Source organism: Perca fluviatilis, chromosome 14 (genome assembly GCF_010015445.1).
Source record: "Perca fluviatilis chromosome 14, GENO_Pfluv_1.0, whole genome shotgun sequence".
Taxonomy (NCBI): Eukaryota; Metazoa; Chordata; class Actinopteri; order Perciformes; family Percidae; genus Perca; species Perca fluviatilis.
Window position 1 is genome coordinate 36,194,453 of NC_053125.1, and position 14,603 is coordinate 36,209,055.

A 14,603-nucleotide genomic window follows, 5' to 3' on the forward strand; every position below is an offset into this window, starting at 1 on the left:
CAAACAGAGCGAGAGAGTTAGTGAAGGGTTAACGCCCGATGCCGCGTGTCGGAGGGTTCACGCCTCGCCGTCGTCCATTACTACCTGACAATGGACACCTCGAAGGCATTAACCCGCTTATTCCATGGTCACTTGCTAAATAACATATTTTTAAAACATTAGTTTATATTTTAATTCGTTTTACAATCGAAATATAAAGTTTTTACAAACAATACCTTATATACGACTTGTCACCCTTAGCAACCGGAGATATTTATAGTCCGCTCAGCTGATAGAACTCTTCAGTTTAGCTATGAGCCAGAAAGCTAACGCTATGATAGCAAATCCAGAGGATGAGGCACTGAAACAGCACACAGTGTTAAAAATAACAGATTCACATTTCCTTTTTGTTTTAATGTAGCACATTCATTTAGAACAGGAAACAGACAGTTTCACCAGAAACCAGAAGGTGTCCTACATCACTTTCTTATGGCAACTATAAAAATTTGGATAAATTTAGAAATTCTTTATTAATTTCGGAGAAAATGTTAGGTTATTTTCATGGTAAACACAATAATCTCACATTTCAGAATCACAACAGATCTTGCTCTTTGATGTGAATGTTGATAACCAAAATTTGTTTACATTTCTTGAAGTCCAGTCATGTTTTTATGCAAATAAGCTGTTGCAGCTAGCTGTTGTAGTTGTAATAAGTATGTTGTAAAGGAAGGGAGCCTAGTCTAGTTTTAAAGTACTTCAAACATTTAAAAATGTATGGAAAACTTAATCATAAATGGAGTAGTTTCACCAACTAGCATGTTCAAGCATGTCTATTGAACTCAGCCCTATCGAACAAGCTAATCACAAACAACTGAAACGTTAAGGAGCAAGAATTTTTGGTACAACATAATTTAAGTTGTGCGCTCGGCAGTAGAGCTAACCTAACATTACACCCTGCAGCCAATCAGAATTGAGTATTTACCCAGACCATCCTTTAAAACCTGGACTTGCTCTCACTCACAATTTTAACTCTTCATAAAATAATTTATGACAAAATGAAGGAAAATGTGTGCCAGTTGCAGACATGTTATTATGGAAGGAAATGTACTCTTCATAACTTTTATAATTTCATAAATATTAAAAAATGTTTCCCAGACATCGAATGAACAATGTTCAAAACTCGCTTCAGTTTTACTTTGTTAGAAATTCCATGGTAACTTTAAAATAACACAAACCATTTTTTTTTTCTCCCACTGGTCAATTTTCTGCCAAAACAGATTCAGCATGGAGGCACTCAGAATGCCAACGCATGCCACAACTTGGTTATATGGGCCCGATGTCCAAAAACAGTAGAAAAGCAGGGTTGAGGCTGCAGATCTCAAATTTTGCCATACAAATCTTTAAAAGGTCCCATGGCATGGACATTTTTCTTTATGAGGTTTTTTAACATTAATATGTGTTCCCCCAGCCTGCCTATGGCCCCCCAGTGGCTAGAAATGGTGATAGGTGTAAACCGAGCCCTGGGTATCCTGCTCTGCCTTTGAGAAAATGAAAGCTCAGATGGGCCAATCAGGAATCTTCTCCTTATGAGGTCATAAGGAGCAAGGTTACCTCCCCTTTCTCTGCTTTGCCCACCCAGAGAATTTGGCCCACCCCCATGAGAGAGAGAGAGAGAGACATCATGGCTTTCAAACGAGCAAAGTGGCAGTTGGTCAAGGCCACACCTCCACACTCCACCTTGCCCCCCTCTCTCCTCCTCAATAGCATTTAAAGCTACAGACACAGAAAAAAGAAACCCAAAGATGGACCATACTGAAGACCCATGTGAGCATCACTTTAAAGATGTGGGCAGAAACAGGGTGGGAGAGCAAGATCAAGAGCATCGAGCCCATGAGGTACCAGGGAGCTGCCGTGAGATAGGCTTTAAAGGACAATTCCAGCATATTTTTATATTAATCTTGATCGCTATAGCTACGCGAGTACTTTCGATAGAAAAAAAACAGCAGGCAACACGGAGAAGCTACAGCTACGTGTCCAAGCGTCCCCTGAGCTAACACGGCAGTTGTTGGGGCAAGTTTTAGAGTTCCTTTGTGCCTCTTAACAGACACTAAATGCAATTAATATGTCTGTGCCACATGAACAGGGCCTTTAAGGGCAAGATTATCTGTCCTCTCTGCATATTAACAGAGAGCAGAGGTCCGACACACACACAGACAGACAGACAGACAGACAGACACACAGGTACAGACGGAGTAAACTACGTCGGCCCTGCAGTTTTGTTGAAGTCACAGCGATGCTGATAAAGGGGTTTCAAGTGGTCACAATGTATATTACAGACATTTTATGAAAAAAAAAAACAATAACTGAAAATCATTTCCTGGTTCCTACAACTTCCTTTCTCCACACTTGATCTCTAACAACAGAATGAAGGGATGACCCACGGAGCCTGGTTACTTTAGAGTGGTTGTTGTGTCCTGAACACTGACCTGAACATGGCTGCTATCAGAGTCCCAGTCTGCTGCTGGTCTTCTGGGGACCTCGGTGCTCCGCTGCTCCTGGTTCTGGTTGTCCTCCTCCATTCCTCTCTGGTCCTGAGATCCAGCAGATCTCCACTGGGGCTGCTGGACTCACTCTGGATTCTGTTCAGGACAAATCAAAGCCCCCAGAGATATTCAGGAGCTGCTGTCTCCTCTCGTTTTCCTCCCATCCACACACACAACTAAAACAACAGGCTGACAACTCAAAGCAGCGGCTGGAAAACTGGTCCATCTCCTTCCTAGCTACAACATGAACTCACAGTAGTTTGGAGAAAACAGCATTATATTCAACTGGGAATAAATCTAAAAGGTAAAAACAAACACTACCATAACGCTGGCTTTTTGCTGTCTACCCTTCACAATAAAAGCCCAGCTTAAATTCACTCAGAGCATTTCACTAACAGGAAACTCAATAAAAAGTGATTTTGCCAACACTAGATATCAAACCAAAGCTACCCACTATATCTGATTAAAGTGCTGCGAGCTGTAAGTTCACCACTTCTACGAAACACAGGAAGTGGACCAAAAAAGCATTTACTAGCCTGCACTTTCAACCTTTCACACAGTTTACAGACTTAAATATCTGGTTTAAGGGATGAGAACTTTCAGATCCATATGTAATGCGTGTGCAGGTTAGTTCCCCCAACAAATGGGAATGTCTGAAACTCATTTCTCAGCAGGCAAATTATTCAATTCATAGCTTTAAAATGCATTCGTCTACTCCAGAGAGTCAGCTTACAATAAGATTACCTCTCATTGGCTAACAGCTAGCCAATGAGAGCCTGGCTATCAGTATCAGCTGACAGAGGAGGTAGCAGTTCATTTTCACATTCACAACATAACACAAACACATATGGACCTTACATATTATTTAAAAATGCCAGTAAAAACAGTTTTGTGTGTCAGGTCACCTTTAAGCCAAAGAATGGACCAAACCGGGCTGTCTCAGCCGAGTGAGACTGGTGATAAATGTCCATAATGAGAGTGTGAGGACTCCAGTCCACATGGTGGCGGTAATGTGCCTCTAAGCCAGGACTTTTTTAACCTGCAGTGAGCCTCCTACTGGAACCTCTTTGGTTTAACACTCACTCAGCTTCAAATCTGAAATCTTTCCATATCGGCGGTGCAGTTTTAGTTTTCTTTGAGACTAACTCTGCCAGATATCATCTTGTCACTGCAGAAACACATGATACTACTTTGTAGTTAACAAACAACTTGAGCTGTTTCCCCTCACACTGCTACGGTGGCCGAGACGGTTCAACACAAACACAAAAGCTACAACACAAGTTATTCTTGTATGGTTGAGAAGTAGGCTAAGTGAAACATGGTTCCTGGCTAATTATTACTGTCGCTATGTGATTATCACAATTAAGCGATGTTGTTCAATAGCTTTGTATTTTCATATGTATGTATACTCTGCCATTTAGGCTACGAAGGAAAGTGTGTGTGTGTGTATTTGTAGGGTGAGACTGAGGACATAGACTGTACAAATGCTAACATACAGTCTATGAACAAACCCTTTTACATGGCTTTAAATCCAGTGTAAATATTCAGTCCACAGTCTGAATTCTATTTATTGACTTATTTTATTTTCCAGTAGTAAGCAGGAAGTAAGGTCATGGTTAAAATTCTGGGTGTATTTCATTCAGACAGGTAGAGAGAGAGAGAGAGAGAGAGAGAGAGAGAGAGAGAACAACAAACGTTTCCCTCCCAAACAAACGGGGGTCAAATGGGAAGCTAACTTCAGCGTCGTTGATGCAACAACACATGAATATGAACTACTAGCTAGCCTGCTACATTACATTACATTACATGTCATTTAGCTGACGCTTTTATCCAAAGAGACTTCAAGTGCTTTCAACCCTGGAGGTGTAAACTCCAGACAACAAGTAGTAAGAGCAAGTCCATTAGCTTTAAATAAGCTAAACTACAAAGAGCCATATGAAAGAGCTAGCTAGCTTCTGCTCAGCTCCGTTAGCATTAAGCAGCCGAATGGGAAGCTAACGCATGCGCAGCTCTGTCTTCTCTTGTCGCTGAGTGCCGTGTAAAAGAGCAGTTCTTAAAGTGTTTAGCTGAGTGTGTGCGGGTTTACCTGGAGCTCTGTTTTCTTCAAACTCACTAATAACAAACAGCACAGCTATCCCGCCGCCAGCCACACATCCCAGTCAAACAACGACACTTCCGCTTCTTCTTCTTCTTTTAGTTTTTTTGGCAGATTACTACTTTTGTATTATACCGCCACCAACTGTACAGGAGTGTATACCATGAACTTCATAGAAACGTCATAGAGTCTAGGCTTGAATTAATTCAAAATAAACAAACAAACAAACAAACAAAAAAATAAATGAATAAATAAATAAATAAACTATATTCTTTTTACTAAACCAGTATTATGAAGAAAAATAAATAAAGCTTCAAGTCTTTCCCTTGCCATACCCTGTTCTTCAAGAATATCACATATTGCATTCTCTCCTTCCATTTCCTGCCAGTGTATTCTACTATCATCATACTTCTTACACACAAAAAGCACATGTTCTACATCTTCTTTATCTTGACATTCTATGCATAAGCCATTGCTAGAACCTATTATTTGTAAGGTAGCATTCAATCCTGTGTGACCTAATCTAAGTCTGGTATAGACCACTTCTTCCCGTCTGTATAAACTCAGTGAAGTAACCCTTTTCCCGGTCACAGTCTTCTGTGATTTATGATAGTGTCTAGCATTAACCTCAGCCTCCCATTCAGTTTGCCATCTTTGCATATTTTCAGACTTAATTAGAGATTTAGCTTCACCCTTCCCCAGTGGGACATTAATTCCTATACATCGGTTTTTGCACATCTTTTTCGCAATTTTATCAGCCTCTTTCGCTTCTGTTATACCTATATGAGCTGGAACCCAACAAAACTGAATATTGATTCCAAGGTTCCTGAAATGCAATAGTAAATGTTTAATTTCTATAATCAAATCTTCTCTTGATGAATGACCTGTATCTAGGCTATGAATTGCTGCCATGGAATCTGTACAGATCACAGCTCTCACTGGCTTAACCTCTTCAATCCACCTAAGAGCTGTTATTATCCCAGTCATCTCAATAGAGTATACTGAAAGAAAATTATTTAACCTATAGCCATCTCTTTTATTAAATTCCGGAATAAACAACCCAATCCCACAATGACCATTTTGTGGATCTTTTGAACCGTCTGTATAGATTTTAACATATCCATAGAATGTCGATTTTATATAACCCTGGCAGTATGCTGCAAAACTTTGTTCATTTGGATACTCTCTCTTTTCTTCCAACAGTTCATTGTTAACCTCTGGTGATGGAAGAATCCATGGGGGAATAGCACTCAGAGCCAGTGATGGACTAAATTTCAGATCTTTAATTCCATACTGTTCTGCTATACTGTTGATGTTCCATCCAAACCCTTGTGATTTTGTTTGATATTCCCAGCTAACATTAAGAACTGAACTTGCTGGATTATTAATACTTCCCAGCAACCTAACCCAGTATGTCAAAGACAATTTATCATACCTCAAACGAAGAGGAGATTCCTCCGATTCTACTAATAAAGCACACGTAGGGGTTGTTTTTATAGCTCCTAAAGCAAGTCTTATAGCTTTGAATTGAATCCTCTCAATTTTCCTTAAAGAAGTTTTACATGCTGAACTATAAACGATACATCCATAGTCTATGGTAGATCTTATTAAAGCTTTATATATATACATCAAAGACTGTTTATCTGCTCCCCAACACCGTCCAGTTATCATCCTCATTAGATTTAGAACCTTTTTACATTTGGTTTCAATATGGTCTATATGATGTTTCCTTGTAAGACGTTCATCCAACCACATGCCCAAATATTTAAATTTCTTCTCTCTTTCAATTGATTGATTGTACAACATAACTGTATACCTATCTGGGACCTTCTTTCTGGTAAAGAACATAATCTTTGTTTTAGGTATGGAAAACTTAAATCCCCAATCATTACCCCATTGTTGTAGTGCTTGTATATCCCTCTGAACAACTCTTGTTGTGTATGATATATTGCGTCCCCGTTTCCATATTACAGCATCATCTGCATACAGTAACCCTTCATTCCTTTCCCCTAATTTTTCAAATATATCATTTACCATAATATTGAATAATATGGGACTAATAACACTTCCTTGAGGAATTCCTCTGTCAACCGTAAACTCTTCACTTATGCCTTTACCAACTCTGACCCTAATTGTACATTGTGACAGAAAGTCTAATATATAATTATACATTCTCCCACTGATTCCCATTATATCTAATTTAATTAATAGTCCCTCTCTCCACATAGTGTCATACGCTTTTTCAATATCTAAAAACACTGCCACCATGACCTCTTTCATAACTAGAGTCTTCTCTATCTCATTACTGAGCTTAACTAAAGCATCAGTAGTTGATTTACCTTTTCGGAACCCTGTCTGATACTTTTTTAAAGGACATTTATATTCAAGATAATAATTCAAACGCGCCACTACTATTTTTTCCTAAATGGGATGTCAAAGCAATGGGTCTATAATTCTCTGGATTGCTAGAATCCTTTCCTGGTTTAGGAAATGGAAGAATGATTGCATCTTTCCATAGTTTTGGTATTTTGCCCTCATTCCAGATCTTGTTAAATAATTCAAGAATTTTTTCCAAAAGTTTATCAGGCAGATTTCTAATCATTGCATAGCATATATCATCACATCCTGGAGAAGAATATCCTGTATTACCTAAAGCCATTTTAAGTTCCGATAAACTAAATTCAACATCTAAGACAGACATATTTCCCTCTCTAGTATTAAGAATGTCTGTGTTAGCATTCATAATATCTTCCTTTCTTTTCTTAACACACTCATCCAAATGGTTACCTCTATGAATCTCTGCAAATTTGCCTCCAAGTAAATTAGCTTTGTCCATATCTGATATTGCTGTATTTTGTCCGTCAATTAGGACAGGAATATATGGGGGCTTATATTTACCTATCATCTTTTTAACCATCATCCACATCTTATTCAGTGTTGTTTCTCTTCCAATTGTCGAACAAAATTGTCTCCAAGATTCTTTTTTAGCTTCTTTAATAACTTTCCTAGCCATTGCCTTTTTCCTTTGATATTCCATAAGAGTATCCATATTAAGCGTTTTACGCAGCATTTTAAAAACTCTATTTCTTTCCTTAACAACTTCTGTAATTTATTATTCCACCATGGAACAGCCGTTTTTCCTCTTTGGCTCATATTTTTAGGAATACTCTGACTTGCTGCTGCAATGATAACCATACTCAACCTTCGATTCATGTCATCAATACTTTGTTCTATTTCTTCAGGCATGTCATTTAATCCATCTATACACCATTTAGAAAATTTCTTCCAATTTGCCTTCTTAAAACACCATCTATGATGGGTATAAAATTCTTCCCTCTTAAAATCAATATCTACACTACATATTATTGGAAAATGATCACTTCCAATACTTGTGCTCTGATATACTTCCCAGTCACACCTGCTGGCTATTGTTCTATCAACTAAAGTGAGGTCAATACATGATGTCTCATTTTTGAAAATATTTATCCTTGTCCCGATACCATCATTCAAACATACTAGCATCCTGTCAGCTATCATTTCTTCTAATATTTCTCCATTCAAATCTGTATGTCTACTTCCCCATAAACTATTATGAGCATTAAAATCCCCACACCATATTTCTCTATAACTTCTTTTAGCTATACTTCTCAACAAATCATTTGTTAATGCTTTACATGGGTTGTAATAATTTATAACAGTAAATTTACCTTTGTCACCATTAAAGATTTCAACAACCACATTTTCATGTTCAGACACTGTATTAATGTGTCTGAATGCTATCCCTTCTTTGACAAATGTAATGCAACCTCCTCCTCTTTCTTTACCTCTATCAAATCTTATACTATAATATCTTTTCAATACAAACTCTAAATGCGGTTTTAACCATGTTTCTTGGATACATATAACATCTGGTTGATTTGCCATTTCTTGAACATACCTCTTAAATTCCTGACCATTCGCTATCAGACTCCGCGCATTCCACTGGAGAATGAAAAACATTATTAACGTTTTAACCAATTTGAGACCCTCCATACCTCTGATTTAGTATTTCATGAATATCATCTGCCTTCGTTATTAACCCCAAAATATCATTAGCAGCTTCCACAACTGATTTGATTTTATCACTTTTCTTAACATGTAGCATAGTAACATTAACCACTGAACGTATGAAAGCAATAAAATCATTTTTCTTTATCAAAAGTGTCTCGTCTGAAATTCTCTTCTTACATTCACAACAGGTTGGAACAGGAGACCTGAGTGTCTTGTTCTGTTGATCTATATTCCCTATAGGAGTCCTATTACTCTCTCTGAGTGGGTTTGTCCTGTTGTTATCTGTACTCCTTTGCTCAGGTAAATAGATAGGTGCTGATTTTTCTTCTTCTTTTTTTTATTTTTCACAATGTGTTTGATTGCCTCAGCATACGAAACTTTATGGGTTATCTTATATTTCTGAACTTCCTTAGCTTCCTTTTGCTTCACACATCCTCCGTAAGCAGCACTGTGTCGACCTCCACAATTGCAGCATTTTAACTCTGTATTATCCCCACATTGCCCATATTCATGCTCACTTCCACACTTACAACATCGAATTTTTCCTCGACATTGAGCAGCTACATGTCCAAACCTCTGACATTTAAAACATCTCAATGGTTGTGGAATGTACTCTCTTACTGGATAGCACATGTAGCCCATTTGAACTTTCGAAGGCATGGCATTCTTAAACCATAACAATATAGACAGGCTTTCTATTTTCTCTTTTCCTTTAGTCAATCGTTTTGCATCAATAAGCTCTCCCCCTTTCAAACTACCTTTAATTTCATCAACAGAAACTGAAATTGGAATTCCAGTTATAACTCCTCTCTGTTTTGACATTATTCCTGGAATGTGCGACGTAACTTTGACCTTATTCAATGTGTCTTTCTTTAAGATCATCTCCCTTTGTTCCTCAGACGCTGCAAAAATCATTAGCCTCCCATTTCCCATGAATCGTGCATGCTTAATTTTCCCTATTTCTTCCTCAATTGCTTTAGTGATATGGATTGGGTGTAAATGTGGCCCTCCCTGTTGCTCAAATACAACTACCACTTTCCATATTTCTTTGAGTGACTGCTGTACCTTATTCTTAGTTCCATCTCTTTCAGGTCTACTTTTCTTTTTAATGGCGTCTGTAGAGTCAGATCCACTATCCGATCTTAGTCTACACTTTTTTTTCCTAACTTCTTCCCATGCCATCTCATTACTATCGTTAACCGAAACTTGGCCATCAGACTCGTCCGACATAGTTCAGGTTACACTCACTGTACAGTTAGTATAAGTGAGTTCTGTCAACGACTACCACAGAGCGACTACAAACAAATTCCAATTCAAACCGTCCGCGTTCCTCCCTTTCCGGTCCAACCAGATGCATTCACTCCAGGTCTCGTCCTCCTGCCACACTTCCGCTTCCTCCCAGTCCGGGTTCTTCTTCTTCTTCTTCTTCTTTTAGTTTTTTTGGCAGATTACTACTTTTGTATTATACTGCCACCAACTGTACAGGAGTGTATACCATGAACTTCATAGAAACATCATAGAGTCTAGGCTTGAATTAATTCAAAATAAACAAACAAACAAAACACATAAAAAAAAACAACTATATTCTTTTTACTAAACCAGTATTATGAAGAAAAATAAATAAAGCTTCAAGTCTTTCCCTTGCCATACCCTGTTCTTCAAGAATATCATGTATTGCGTTCTCTCCTTCCATTTCCTGCCAGTGTATTCTACTATCATTGTACTTCTTACACACAAAAAGCACATGTTCTACATCTTCCTTGTCTTGGCATTCTATGCATAAGCCATTGCTAGAACCTATTATTTGTAAGGTAGCATTCAATCCTGTGTGACCTAATCTAAGTCTGGTATAGACCACTTCTTCCCGTCTGTATAATCTTAGTGAAGTAACCCTTTTCCCGGTCACAGTCTTCTGTGATTTATGATAGTGTCTAGCATTAACCTCAACCTCCCATTCAGTTTGCCATCTTTGCATATATTCAGACTTAATTATGGATTTAGCTTCACCCTTCCCCAGTGGGACATTAATTCCTATACATTTGTTTTTCAGCATCTTTTTTCGCAATTTTATCAGCCTCTTTGTTTCCTTTAAGACCAATATGTGCTGGAACCCAATAAAACTGAATAGTGATTCCAAGGTTCCTGAAATGCAATAGTAAATGTTTAATTTCTATAATCAAATCTTCTCTTGATGAGTGACCTGTATCTAGGCTATGAATAGCTGCCATAGTACAGATCACAGCTCTCACTGGTTTAACCTCTTCAATCCACCTAAGAGCTGTTATTATCCCAGTCATCTCAATAGAATATACAGAAAGAAAATTATTTAACCTATATCCATCTCTTTTATTAAATTCCAGAATAAACAACCCAATCCCACAATGACCATTTTGTGGATCTTTTGAACCGTCTGTATATATTTTAACATATCCATAGAATGTCGATTTTATATAACCCTGGCAGTATGCTGCAAAACTTTGTTCATTTGGATACTTTCTCTTTTCTTCCAACAGTTCATTGTTAACCTCTGGTGATGAAAGAATCCATGGGGGAATAGCACTTAGAACCAGTGATGGACTAAATTTCAGATCTTTAAAGGAACACATAAAGTGTATCATGTAGACTACACCACTGCAATTATCTAACATTACTGTATTATATGCTGTTGAATACATTTGGTTCAGCTGTAATACATTGCATTTCAAATATATCAACTCCTGTAATAATAATCCTGTATTCATGTTCTGTGATATGTATTCATCAGGATGAGCTGAATGACCTGCAGCAGGATCTGCTGGAAGTTGAGGATTCTTCCAGCCTGTTTACAGGTGTACCACACTCAACCCCTCGAAAAACCAGTGCTGCACATACTGCAGAGTTCAAAGCCCCACTACCTTTGCAGCTCACGAGTCCTGCTCAGAAAGCTAAAGAGACAAAGCCATTGATTGCCTTGGCCCCCAGCTGGACACATCAGTGAGTAAGATAATTCATATTCTGTCATTCAATGGTTTTATGCGTTCTGTGTGATAAGTGCAACAAGTCTTGCAACTAAGTACACTCTATATTTACTTTGTAGGACACTGCTTCATCATCCATGATAATTGCTACCTGTAGTCCAAAAAAAAGTCTAATCTTTGTAAGTACCAAGCCAGGTTATATATCCATTATAGGTACCAAACGTTATCAAAATCATACATTTTGATCATTCAGTTGACACTTATCTTGATTATCATGAAATGCAAAATAGAACAGTAAGATAACTTAATATTGAATATCAATTTTTAACTGATGACAAACACGTTCCGCAAAAACATGTATGCATGTAAAGGTGAGTTGATAAACTAAACTTTTCCATTTTGGTTTGTCATCAACAGGAAACACACCAAATTGATTATTCCGAAATGGATATCAGTGCAACATCAGCCTTGGACATCAGTATGGCCTCAGAACCTGCCGACTCCAGTTTTCTCCCTGACACAAGCCCGTCCACCTCTACCACAGGAAGCTCAGCAAGCATTCCTGGACAATTTAGAGGATGGAAAGAGAGGAAGTGGCTGGTTAATGAGTCCAAACTCATGGAACTATTCCAAAAATGCACTTTTTGTGTAGCTGCAATGTGTGATGTGAACCAAACTGTTACAACATCTGGCAGCAGGATCAGAGTCACATGGCAATGTAACAGTAGACACACTGGAGATTGGGAATCATGCCCAACTCTCCGTGGAATGGCGGAGAGCAACCTGCTAGCAGCAGCAGCAACACTCTACACTGGTGCTACTTACACAGACATTGCTGATTGGGCAGGGCTTTTGAACCTTCAGCTGCCCCAGAAAACCACCTACTATAGCATACAGTCCAGCTACCTTATTCCAGTTATCGCAGAAAATTAGAAGAAGCAGGAGGACCCTATAACAGCAAGACTCATCTGCCAGATGGTGAAGAAGTGCAGATCTGTGGAGATGGGAGAAGTGATAGCCCAGGCCATTCCATCAAATACACAACGTATTCCTTCATGGATGACTCCACCAATCAAATTGTAACATTTGAGTAGATTCAGGTAAAAATAATCAATAATAAATAAGAATTATACTATTATTAATACTAATAGTTCCAAAAGTTCAGTCATTGTTCTAAAAAGTCTTATCAGAAATTTGATCACAAGTAGGCAGTAACCCTTACTTGTTCCCTCTAGGTGACCCAGGCCAAAAGTTCTGTTGCGATGGAGCCCATGGGTTTCAAGAAAGGACTGGAAAAGCTCTTAGATGAAGGGATCGATGTAAAGGTTGTCACAACCGACAGACATCCCTCTATCAGGAAAATAATGAGGGAGGATTTTCCAAATATACAACACCAGTTTGATCCATTGCATACCGCAAAAGGTTAGTCTATTGTTTTTGGTGTAAGCTATTGTGCACAACTCCTGATATTTCTGCTGTGCTGTCTGGGTTTTCTCTATGTAGCACAGTTACCATATCGAATATGCATTTCTTATAATGCTTTTCATTATTTAAATTTAGGAATCAAAAAGAAAATGGTTTTGGCATCCAATCGCAAGAACTGCATGGACCTGGCACCTTGGATAAATAGTGTGAGCAATCACATGTGGTGGAGCTGTAGCTCATCAAAAGGAGATCCAAAGGTACACAATCATACATTATATACACACACATATTGCAAAGGCAAGGTCTAATTTATTTCTCATGTGCATATTGTAAGCAGGTAAAATTGCACAGTGGAATGTCACTGCTGACTCGCACACACATCACTTTCCAACATGAATTTAATTTTTTAGGGTATATTTTTTTTTTTTCAAAAGAGTTTGGGTCCTGTTTGCTGAAAATATTTCTGCTTGTGCTCTAATGTTATTTTCAGGAATTGCTGAGACGATGGAAGTCAATTCTACATCATATCTGTGGGGTCCATCGCTGGGAAGAAGATGGCATGGAACACAAATGCTACCACACTGAGCTGCCAGCGGATGAGCAAAGAAAGAAGTGGTTGGCCGAAGACTCCCCTGCCTACAAGGTCCTTTATGAAGTGGTCATGAATACGCGCCTACTGAAAGACCTGGAACAAATGGCACTGTTCAAACACTGGTATGTTTATCAAACACTTCAGTTTGTGAATTGGCTCCATACATTGTAGTTTGTGTGGGAACTATATCTGTGAAACTGGTTTACAATGTATTAGGTGGTAATATTGCACCACAGACAATGATGAACATTACATAAAGCCTATCTTCAAAAGATCATGCACACAACTTGTAATCTGTGTTCCAGAGTATTTTCTCATTTGTACTGTCTTTATTTCTGTTTAACTAGGACAACTTGAGGTCTTCCATAATGCCATTCTCAAATCCTGTCCCAAAAGATTGCACTTTGAATATGCATCCATGCAAGCGCGAACAATGTTGGCAGTCATGGACCATAATGAAAACCACAACACACAACGACAACAGGCAAAAACAGCGTCTGGTAAGTAATAAAAATGTTATATTAATACCATAACCTCCTGATACTTCAGACTTTTCAGCGATACAAGTCAGTAATTATCTGTATGTAATTTATCACCTAAATATATAATTTCCCATATTTATCTTTTACAACATAACACTTGCTGGTATAACTTGCATGACATAATATAGCCTTCAGGTCAGAATCATAACAGACCAAACTCCTCAGTCATGCTGGTTTTTATTTCAGGCCTACAAAGACAATGTGGTTTTTCAAAAACAATCCAAACAATGGATTGCCAGGCCTGTCTACCAGGAAACAACGCAGACTTTCAGGAACGACATGATGGATGCAGTCATTCAGAGAAGGCTGGATCCATCGGTGAAATACCAGGACCCCGAATCCCATTCCAAAGTTCCCCGTTTGGCTGCTAACATCGCCAGAGTTACAAAACCAAGGAAGGAGGATGTCATTTCCGCACAC

The 14,603-nt window shown here is 38.4% G+C and overlaps 1 protein-coding gene and 1 pseudogene across 1 annotated transcript in view; both read right to left on the reverse strand.

The window, feature by feature from the left end:
• Nucleotides 1-14,603, reverse strand: part of LOC120572791 — a 363,596-nt pseudogene that overhangs the window by 233,115 nt on the left and 115,878 nt on the right.
• The window catches only part of LOC120572752 (zinc finger protein 729-like), a 111,042-nt gene that overhangs the window by 23,474 nt on the left and 72,965 nt on the right, over nt 1-14,603 (reverse strand). The window lies entirely within an intron of this gene.